Genomic DNA, 10,265 nt, shown 5'->3' with positions numbered 1-10,265 from the left:
TGAGATTTAAAAAAAAAAAAAAATAGTATCTTTAAAATGCCCACAGAGGGCGGGGTGGGGAGGGTGGGAGATACAACATGACTGTCAACCTAGAATTCTATATCCAATGAAAATATCTTTCAAAAATGAATACAAATTAAAGATTTTTTCAAAAGGGAAAAAAAAAAAGCTAGAATTTGGCAACAGTATACTTGTACCACAAGAAATGTTAAAACGCTCCAATTAAAAGGCAGAGACTGTCAGACTGGGTGGGGAGAAAATGCAAGATGGAGCTATAGGGCCTCCCTGGTGGCGCAGTGGTTGAGAGTCCGCCTGCCGATGCAGGGGACATGGGTTCGTGCAGCAGTCTGGGAGGATCCCGCATGCCGCGGAGCAACTAGGCCCGTGAGCCATGGCCACTGAGCCTGCGCATCCAGAGCCTGCGCATCCGGAGCCTGCGCGTCTGGAGCCTGTGCTCCACAACGGGAGAGGCCACAACAGTGAGAGGCTGGCGTACTGCAAAAAAAAAAAAAAAAGAGAAGTAAAAGATGGAGCTATATATTGCCAACAAGAAACCCATTTTAAACAAAAAGACACACATAGCTAAAAGGCCAAAGGATAGAAAACGATATACCATGCAAACACTAATCATAAGAAAGCTGTAGTGGCAATATTAATCTCAGGCAACTTCAAACTAAAAGATATTACCAATGATAAACAAGGACATTTCCAAAATAAAGGAGTCAGTCAAGAAGACATAATAATCCTGTATAAGTATGCACACATAATAGTTTCAAAACACATAAAGTAAATCAGACCGAATTTAAAAGATAAAAAGACAAATCCATAGTTATAGTTGGGGATTTAAATAATCTCACCTTAATCAAAAAGTCAGTAAGGATATAGAAGACCTAAATAATACTATCAACCAACATGGCCTAATAACATTCCCAGAACACTTCACCCAACAGCAGCAAAATATACATTACAGTTGACCCTTGAACAAGGGAGTGAGGGGGAGCGACCCACACACAGTCAAAAATCCACATATAACTTTACAGTTGACCCTCCATATCCAGTGTTCCCATCCACAGACTCAACCAACTGCAAATAGTGTAGTAATGAAGAATGTATTTATTAAAGAAACTTTTAAGTGGACCTGCACAGTTCAAACCTATATTGTTCAACGGTAAAATGTATTTTCAAGTTCATAAGGAAAATTCATCAAGACAGACCATAAAATAAATTTACAAGACTTGAAATCATATAGAAAATGTTCTCTGATCACAATGGGATTAAACTAGAAATCACAGAAAAAAATATGGAAAAATTTCAAATGTTTGGAAATTAAACAGACTTCTAAATAATCTATGGGTCAAAGAAGAAATTACAGGGGAAGTAAGAAAATATTCTGAACTGAATGACAATGAAAACACAACACATCTAAATTTGTGGAATGCAACAAAAGCCGTGCTTAGAAGGAAGTTTACAGTTTTAGTTAGTGACTTTAGAAAAGAAGCTAGAAAAATAGAACAAATGAAACCCAAAGTAAATAGTAAGAAATAAAATTTAAAACTTACAAACAACAGAGGAAAATCAATGAAATAAGAACTGGTGTTCTGAAGAATACTAAAATTGATAAATCTGTATGCAGACTGATCAATTAAAACAGACATTAATTTCCAACATTAGGAATGAAAAAGGGGAAATCTCTGCGTACTTTATATACATTTAAAAGATAAGGGAGGGACTTCCCTGGTGGCGCAGTGGTTAAGAATCTGCCTGCCAATGCAGGGGACACGGGTTCAAGCCCTGGACCAGGAATATCCCACATGCCACAGAGCAACTAAGCCTGTGTGCCACAACTACTGAGCCTGCACTCTAGAGCCCACAAGCCACTACTGAGCCCATGTACCTCAACTACTGAAGCTCGCACACCTAGAGCCTGCAACAAAGAGAAGCCACCACAATGAGAAGCCCGCGCACCGCAACAAAGAGTAGCCCCTGCTCGCTGCAACTAGAGAAAAAGCCCACACGCAGCAATGAAGACCCAACGCAGCCATAAGATAAATAAATTAAAAAATTTTTTTAAAAGATAAGGGAATATTATGAAAAACCTTACAAACAAATTTGACAACTGCAAATGACTGCAAATTCCTTGAGACACAATATGCCAAAGCTGACCCTAGGAAGAAAACAGAAAAGCTTAATAGCCTTATATCTGTTTTTAAAATACACAATTAATAATTTAAAACATAATTTTAAAATACTTAATTTAAAAAGAAATTAAGGGACTTCCCTGGAGATCCAGTGAGTATGACTCCATGCTCCCAATGAAGGGGGCCCAGGTTCAATTCCTGGCCGGGGAACTAGATCCTGCATGCATGCCGCAACTAAGAAGTCCACATGCCGCAACTAAGGCCTGGCGCAGCCAAAATAAATAAATAAATAATAAAAAGAAATTAAGTTTACAACTAAAATTTTAAAAGAAAACTCTAGGCCCAGGTGGCTTCACTGGTGAATTCTATCAAACATTTAAGAAAAGAATAATAGCTGTCTTATAATAAACTATTTCAGAAAGTATAATAGAAAAAAAAGGTTGGGGGGTGGGGGCTCCCTGGTGGCCTAGTGGCTAGGATTCCGGGCTTTCACTGCCGTGGCCCGTGTTCAATCCCGTAAGATTGAGATCCTGTAAGATGCGTGGCACAGCCAAAAAAAAAGGTAAAAATTCCCAATTCATTCTGATAGGCCAGCATTACCTTGACAACAAAACTAGACATAGATTTCACACACACACAAACTATAAATCAATATCCCTCATAAACATAAATGTGAAAATCCTTAACAAAATATTGCCAAATCAAATCCAGCATTATATATCAATAAAAAGTGTAATATATCATGACCAAGTGGAATTTATCCAACAAATGCAAGGGTGGTTTAACATTTGAAAAATCAATCAACGTAAATCACATATTAACAGAATAAAGGAGGAAAACAATAGAATCAACTCGACAGACAGCAAAAAGAGCACCTGACAACATTCAAAACACATATGATTAAAAACAAAACTAAGCAAAGTAAAAATAAAAATTGAATCCCCTCTACTAGATAAAGGGGACCTTCAAAAAAAACCTATGGCTGGGACTTTCCTGGTGGTGAAGTGTTAAGAATCCACCTGCCAATGCAGGGGACATGGGTTTGATCCCTGGTCTGGCAAAGGCCCACATGCCGTGGAGCAACTAAACCTGTGCGCCACAGCTACTGAGCCTGAGCTCTAGAGCCCACACACCGCAACTACTGAGCCCACATGCTGCTACTGAATCCCGTGCACCTAGAGTCCATGCTCCACAACAAGAGAAGCCACTGCAATGAGAAGCCTGTGCACCACAAAAAAGAGTAGCCCCAGCTCACCACAGCTAGATAAAGCCCATGCACAGCAATGAAGACCCAACACAGCCAAAAACAAAAAATTTTTTAAATTCAGAAATTGAAAAACCTATAGCTAACATCATATTTAAACATGAAAGATTGAGTGCATTTTCCCTAAGATCAGGAATAAGGCAAGAATGTCTACTCGCAATATTTCTTTTAACATTGTACTAAAAGTCCTGCACAGTGCAATAAAGCAAGAAAAAAAAAGGGCATACAAATTGGAAAGCAAGAAGTAAAGCTGTCTTTACTTGCAGATGACATAATCATCTACAGAGAAACAAGGAATCTACCCAAAAAACTATTAGAATTACAAATGAGCTTAACAAGGCTACAGATATAAGGTCGACACACAAACTCAATTTTATTTCTATACACTAGCACGGAACAATTAAAAATGAAATTTAAGCATTAAATACAAAAAAATGAAATATTTAGAGAGAAATTTAACAGAATGTGTACATGACCTTCATGCTTAAAACTATAAAATACTACTAAGGAAAATCAAAGACCTAAATGGAGGGGCTTCCCTGGTGGCGCAGTGGTTGAGAGTCCGCCTGCCGATGCAGGGGACGCGGGTTCGTGCCCCGGTCCGGAAGGATCCCACACGCCGCGGAGCGGCTAGGCCCATGAGCCATGGCCGCTGAGCCTGCGCGTCAGAGCCTGTGCTCCGCAACGGGAGAGGCCACAACAGTGAGAGGCCCGCATACCGCAAAAAAAAAAAAAAAAAAAAGACCTAAATGGAGACATATATTAGAGGAATTAGAGGATCAATATTGTTAAGATGTCAATTCTCCCCGAAACTGATCTATAGATTCCACACAATCCCAGTAAAAATCCCAGCAAGCTTTTTTGTAAGAAGTGATAAACTGATTCTAAAATTTATATAGAGATGCAATGGACCAAAGCTAGAACAATTTTGACAAAGAATAAAGTCAGAACACTTTACACTACCTGATTTCAAGATTTACTATAAAGCTACAGCATTCAAGACAGTACGACTGACCCTTGAACAACACAGTAGTTAGGGGGGCTGACACTCCACACTGTCAAAAATCTACATGTAACTTTACAGTTAGCCCTCCGTATCTATGGATTCAACCAACCATGAATTGTGTAGTACTGTAATATGTATTTGTTGAAAAAGAAATCCAAGTATAAGTGGACCCAGGCAGTTCAAACTCTTGTTGTTCAAGAGTCAACTGTTATTTCCTTCACATTAGGAGAAACATAGATAAATGGAACAGAAGAGAGTCCAGAAATTAACCTATTATATACAATTTTTTTATTTTTGACAAAGATGGCAAGATAATTCAATGGAGAAAGGGTAATCTGTTCAACAAATGATGCTGGAACAACTGATATCCATATGGGGGGAAAAAAATTAACCTCAGCCTTTACCAATAAGCACATGAAAAGAGCTGCTTAATGTTATTTGTCATCACAGAAATGCAAATTAAAAGCACAGTGAAATACCACTACCTACTCACTAGAATGGCTAAAATTAAAACAGACAGACAATACCAAGTGTTGATATGGATATGGGGCAACTGGAATGCTCATACACTGCTGGTGGAATGAAAAATAGTACAACTTTGCAAAACACGTAAGCAATTTATTATAGAACTAAACATACACTTAGCATGTGACCCAGTAAATACACTCATAGGTATTTACCAAGAAAAATGAAAACATATGTATTCACAAACACACTTGAATATTTATAGTACCCCCAAACTAGAACCAATCATGTGGGGGAAAGACTCTAATGTGACCACCATGATCCCCACCTCCTGGTATTCATGCCCTTGTGTTGTCCCCTTGAGTGTGGGCAGGAACTATGACTTGCTTCTGGCCAACAGAGTATGGTAACAGTGACAGAATGCATGTAATTACATGCATGGGGTTACAATATCTAAGACTGTAATGTCCACTTGCCTTTGAGGAAACAAGTGGCCATCCTGGGAAGACCCATGTGGCAAGAAACTGAGGGCAGGTCCTGGGTGACAGCCAGTCACAAAAAGAGGTCCTCAGTCTGAAGTCCATAAGGAACTAAATGCTGTCAATAACCACATGAGCTAGGAAGCAGATCCTTCCCCAGTCAGGACTCCGATGAGATCACAGCCCTGGCAGACACCTTGACTGCTGCCTTGTGAGACTCAGCTGAACTGTGTCCTGACTCCTGACCCACAGACACTGTGAGACAATAAACATGAGCTGCGTTAAGCTGATAAATTTATAATATCAGTTATGCAATAGGTAATTAATATAATCCAAATCCATCAAGTGGTGAACAGATCAACAAACTGTGGTATAGCTATACAATGGAATACTACCCACTAATAAAAAGTAATGAATTACTGAGACATACAATATAAATTTCACAAACATTATTATGAGCAAAAATGAGACACAAAAGAACATTTACATTATGAATACATTCGTATGTAATCCTAGGAGAGACAAATATAATTTATAGTGATAAAAAGCAGTTCAGATTTCCTGAGGCCAAAGGCTAGGATTTACTGGGAAGCAAGGTAAGGGAACATTCAGGAATACTGGAATTGTTTTGATGTTGACTGTGGTGGTGGTTACACAGGTATATACATTTGTCAAAACTGACCACAACACATCTATTGGAATTCCACAGTAAAGCTTTTGGCCACAAAGACTTGGTCACTCAAAAAGCTATTAATCTACGGATTTTAAGTTAGGATAGGGGCAGCTTTGGGGGATTGGCTAGTAATGGGAGGGACGCCAAGGAGGCTTCTGAGGTCCCAGTAATGCTTGATTTCTTGATCTGAGTACTGGTTACACAAGTGTGTGCTCACTCCGTGAAAATTCACCAAGCTGGACACAAAATTGGTGTACTTTCTGGGTGTATGTTAAACAGCAGTAAAAAGTTTTTTAAAAATTTTAAAGGTTAGGAAGTCATTCTAAATTAAAGCATACTAAAGAGACAAATCAATGCACTCCCTATTTCTTCACTGGATCCTGATTTTTTTTTTTAATTGGAGAATTTTGAATGTGGTATTAGTAAATAATATTTTATCAATACCAAACTTCTTGTGTGATAATGGTATTATGGTTATGTAGGAGAATAACCTTACTCTTATGAGAGACAAGATGAAGTATTCTAGGATGAAATATCACGATGTCTGTAACTTACTATCAAATCCTTCAAAAATATATATAAAGAGACTGAGATAAAGCTAATTCAGCAAAATGTAAACAGTGTATCTTGGTGACGTTTTTATGCGAGTTTTACAGGAGTTCTCTGTATTATTCTTTCAACTTTCCTATAAGTTGGAAACTTTTCAAAATAAAGAGTGAGGGGAAAAATGTCTTGTTTGAACTACTGTTATTCAAGAGTTCAATAATCTTCCAAAACTGCATACAGAAACTTGGAGAAGGAAACCAACATTCACTGAGCACTTAATATGCACCACACACTCTTAACATCTGTGGCTTCAGTCAACCCTCAAATGGGATTATTATTACTCCCATTTTACAGAGAAGAAAACTGAGGTTCAGAGAGGTAGAGTGGCAAGTCCAATAGTAAGTGAGTGCTGGAGTTCAAACCAAAGTCTGTCAGGATTCAAGCCATGCTCTTCCACTCCGTAACATCTTTGCTGTACTCTTCTCCCTTCCCTGCCTCTGTGTTTTCTCAGTCCAAAATTTATTATATCCAGTGAGCCTGAACAGATTAGAAACCTACGTTCCGTAATAATTCTCAATATTCAACAACCATTAAACAATCAGACTGAACCATGCTTCTGCCCTTCACTAAAGACAGAAAAACTGATGGGAAAGTACAAAAATAGGGATGACATTTACCTTTCCTATGGGCCATAACATGTACAGACTAGAAGGGACTTTGATAAGAGATTAGCCATACAAAACCGAGTAATGTGGAGTAAACAGGATAAGCAATAAATGCAATTCCAACAGACTGTTTTGAAGACAGCCTAAAAAGACTATACCATTATGAAAAAGAAAGTATATCGCTGAAATCTAAAAGGCACAAAGGACAGCTAGGATAAACACCAGCATTCAGCGTGTTCCTTTAAATTTCAAGGAAATTACTTCCGAGCAAATAAAAAACCAACCTTAGGGGACTGGTGGTCAACATATGAAATCTCATATCCCAAAAAATGTTTTAATAGGGATTGAGAAAAGGCTTAGATGGTTTGTAAGTGAAACTCCAGAGTTCACTGAATGGAATAGTAATAGGTAACACACTGTGTCAGGCACTGTTCTAAAATAAGTTAATTCATTTAATCCTCAGAGCAATGCTACGAGATAGGCACTAGTATTATTCCTATTTTACAGATGGGGAAACTAAAACCAGAGAACTTAAGTAACTTGTCCAAGATCACACAGCTGGTAAGTAGTGGGGCTAGGATCCTAGCCCAGTGGGGATGGCTCCAGAGTCCATACTTTTAACCACTGCTCTACACTGTCTTTCAAAGAAAGAAATTGTTGGTTATTTACCCTTAATCTTTCAAAATGAGAGATTGATGCCACACGGCCAACTAACAACCTTTCTATGAGAGACAGAATACTGCCTCAGTCCCAAAGGTGTGATACGTTCTTCTCAGACACAAACCAGGTTTGGAGGAAATACCCAAACAGTTCGTTCTTTCAGTTCCACTCTGCTTTACTGGAGAAATGGGAAACCCACTGATCAGGACTAGAAAATGAAATGAGAAGCAACTGCTAAAGAGAGTTGGTTTACTTTAAATGTGTGCATTTGGGGCTTCCCTGGGGGTGCAGTGGATAAGAATCTGCCTGCCAATGCTGGGGACCGAGGTTTGACCCCTGGCCCGGGAAGATCCCCCATGCCGCAAAGCAACTAAGCCCAAGCGCCACAATACTAAGCCTGCACTCTAGAGCCCGTGAGTCACAACTACTGAAGCCCGCGTGCCTCGAGCCCGTGCTCCGCAAGAAGAGAAGCCACCGCAATGAGAAGCCCGCGCACCGCAACCAAGAGTAGCCCCTGCTCGCCGCACTAGAGAAAGACTGCGCGCAGCAGCGAAGACCCAACACAGCCAAAAATAAAACTTTAAAAAAAAAAATTTTTTTTTAAGTGTGCATTTGCAGCTTATTGTCAGTGACAGAATTTGGCGTGAAGCATTCAAGTTTTTTCCCAAGCTGCCAGCATTTTCTGATGCAATCCCATCTCTATCAGCCTTGGAAAGGAGGACAAAGAAGCAGCAGAGTTGAAAACCAAACAAGTGCTGGCCCAGCCCCCTTAAGATCCCTTGCACATGTACAGAGAGGACAATTTCCAGAACCAAAGGAATCCTTGGGCACTACAAAGGCTCCGAGTGGCAGAATTTTCAGTAACCTTCACAGCACAGGCAAATTACATGCACTGGCATCCTTTAATCCCAGCCTATGGGCATTCCTAACATGTAACGGCTCAGGCGAACCTAGATTCTGAGGAGCCTCAGCATTTCAGCAAGCTAAGCAGGTTAAGACAGGAAAGGAGGGACCACCCCACCACCAAGACACTCTCCACACTCCAGAATTTCCAACAGTGAGAAGACCAGAATCAGCCCTAGTTATTTCTCACGTTTTACAATCTGGACATCTCTCTGAATCATTCACTCTGCTAACGGAAGCTGGTCTGGGGAACTCACAACTCCTCTATGTGCAATTCCTGTAACAGAATTATCATGGAGAATAAAAGAGTAATAAGAAACACTAAGCCGTATTCTTCCAAGGAAGGAACTGAAATACCAGGAGGCCGCTGAGAAGTCCACAGGTGTTTCAAGCAGGTGAGAGATGAGTGATGAGGTCCAGGTTGAAACCATTTTCTTCCTTCTCTATCTAATCCTAACTAAACTTAAACATGTAGGGCTAACTAGTGGACTCACACACAGCCGGGTTCAAATCCAGGCTTAATCAGGCAACTGATTTGCGGCGCCTTACAGACCCTGCAAAATGGCGGTTAATAGCCCGTACCTCATAAAGGTTGTAATGAGCATTAAACGAGATAATAAGCGTAATTTGTCTTCCGCATGACAGCACACACTCCGTAATTGTAAGGTACCGCTTACCCCATCCTCCTCACCTCAGCCCACCCCACCTTTGGACTACAAACGCCTACAGAGGCGTTAGCATCCACTGCTTCCTGACAGCAGACGTACAGGCAGGAGCACTGGTCCTCAAGGTCCCCCGACTGGAGTGGGATTTGGCTGAGTCTGTGGCTGAAAAGCTAGAGCCCCTGGCCAAGAAAACCTAATTCTGGGCAGCAAAGACGGATCACCAGCCAAAACCTCGGTGGCGTCGGTTGATTACAGTGAGTCCACTTCCTACCAACGCACTGAGAGGGTCCAAGTACATTTCCCCCCCTCCAACTTGGCAGGGGAAATGCAAAGGTGACTAAAGACGAAGAGGCTGGCAGCGGGGCCACCCAGAAGGCTGAGGCTACGAGAGAGAGGGAACCCTGACGGAGTAAGGCCTATCACGAGAGGGAAGAGCCGGGAACGATCCAGCCTCTCTCACCCCTCTCCTAAAGCAGGGGCCCTCGCAGCTCAAGCCTGGGGGGCTTCTCAAGGGTCCCGCCACCGACCTGGCCAAGCACAAGTGGGACCCGAGAGGCCGGAAGGCGGGAAGTGGGGGGGGGTGCCCTCGGGCGCCCCCGGGCCCCTGCTCGGGAATGTGGTCAAGGAGGGGTCATGCGGGGTGGGGCCAGGCGGCGAAGACCCGGGGAGGGGCGGGGCCCCGGAGGGGGCAAGAGGTCAGAGCCCCCGGCTTCCGAGGCTCAGGGTCCCCACCGGGCTCCCAGCCACCCGCCCAGCGCCCCCCTCCAGCGGGGTCCCCGCCCGTACCGCGGGGGTGGCGCC

The 10,265-nt window shown here is 41.8% G+C and overlaps 1 protein-coding gene across 1 annotated transcript in view; it reads right to left on the bottom strand.

The window, feature by feature from the left end:
- PEX14 (peroxisomal biogenesis factor 14) overlaps positions 1 to 10,265 on the bottom strand; it is a 143,200-nt gene that overhangs the window by 132,743 nt on the left and 192 nt on the right. The window lies entirely within an intron of this gene.

The sequence above is a fragment of the Lipotes vexillifer genome, unplaced genomic scaffold (assembly GCF_000442215.2).
Source record: "Lipotes vexillifer unplaced genomic scaffold, Lipotes_vexillifer_v1.1 scaffold109, whole genome shotgun sequence".
Classification (NCBI taxonomy): domain Eukaryota; kingdom Metazoa; phylum Chordata; class Mammalia; order Artiodactyla; family Lipotidae; genus Lipotes; species Lipotes vexillifer.
This window is presented reverse-complemented; position numbering and strand designations above follow the sequence as displayed.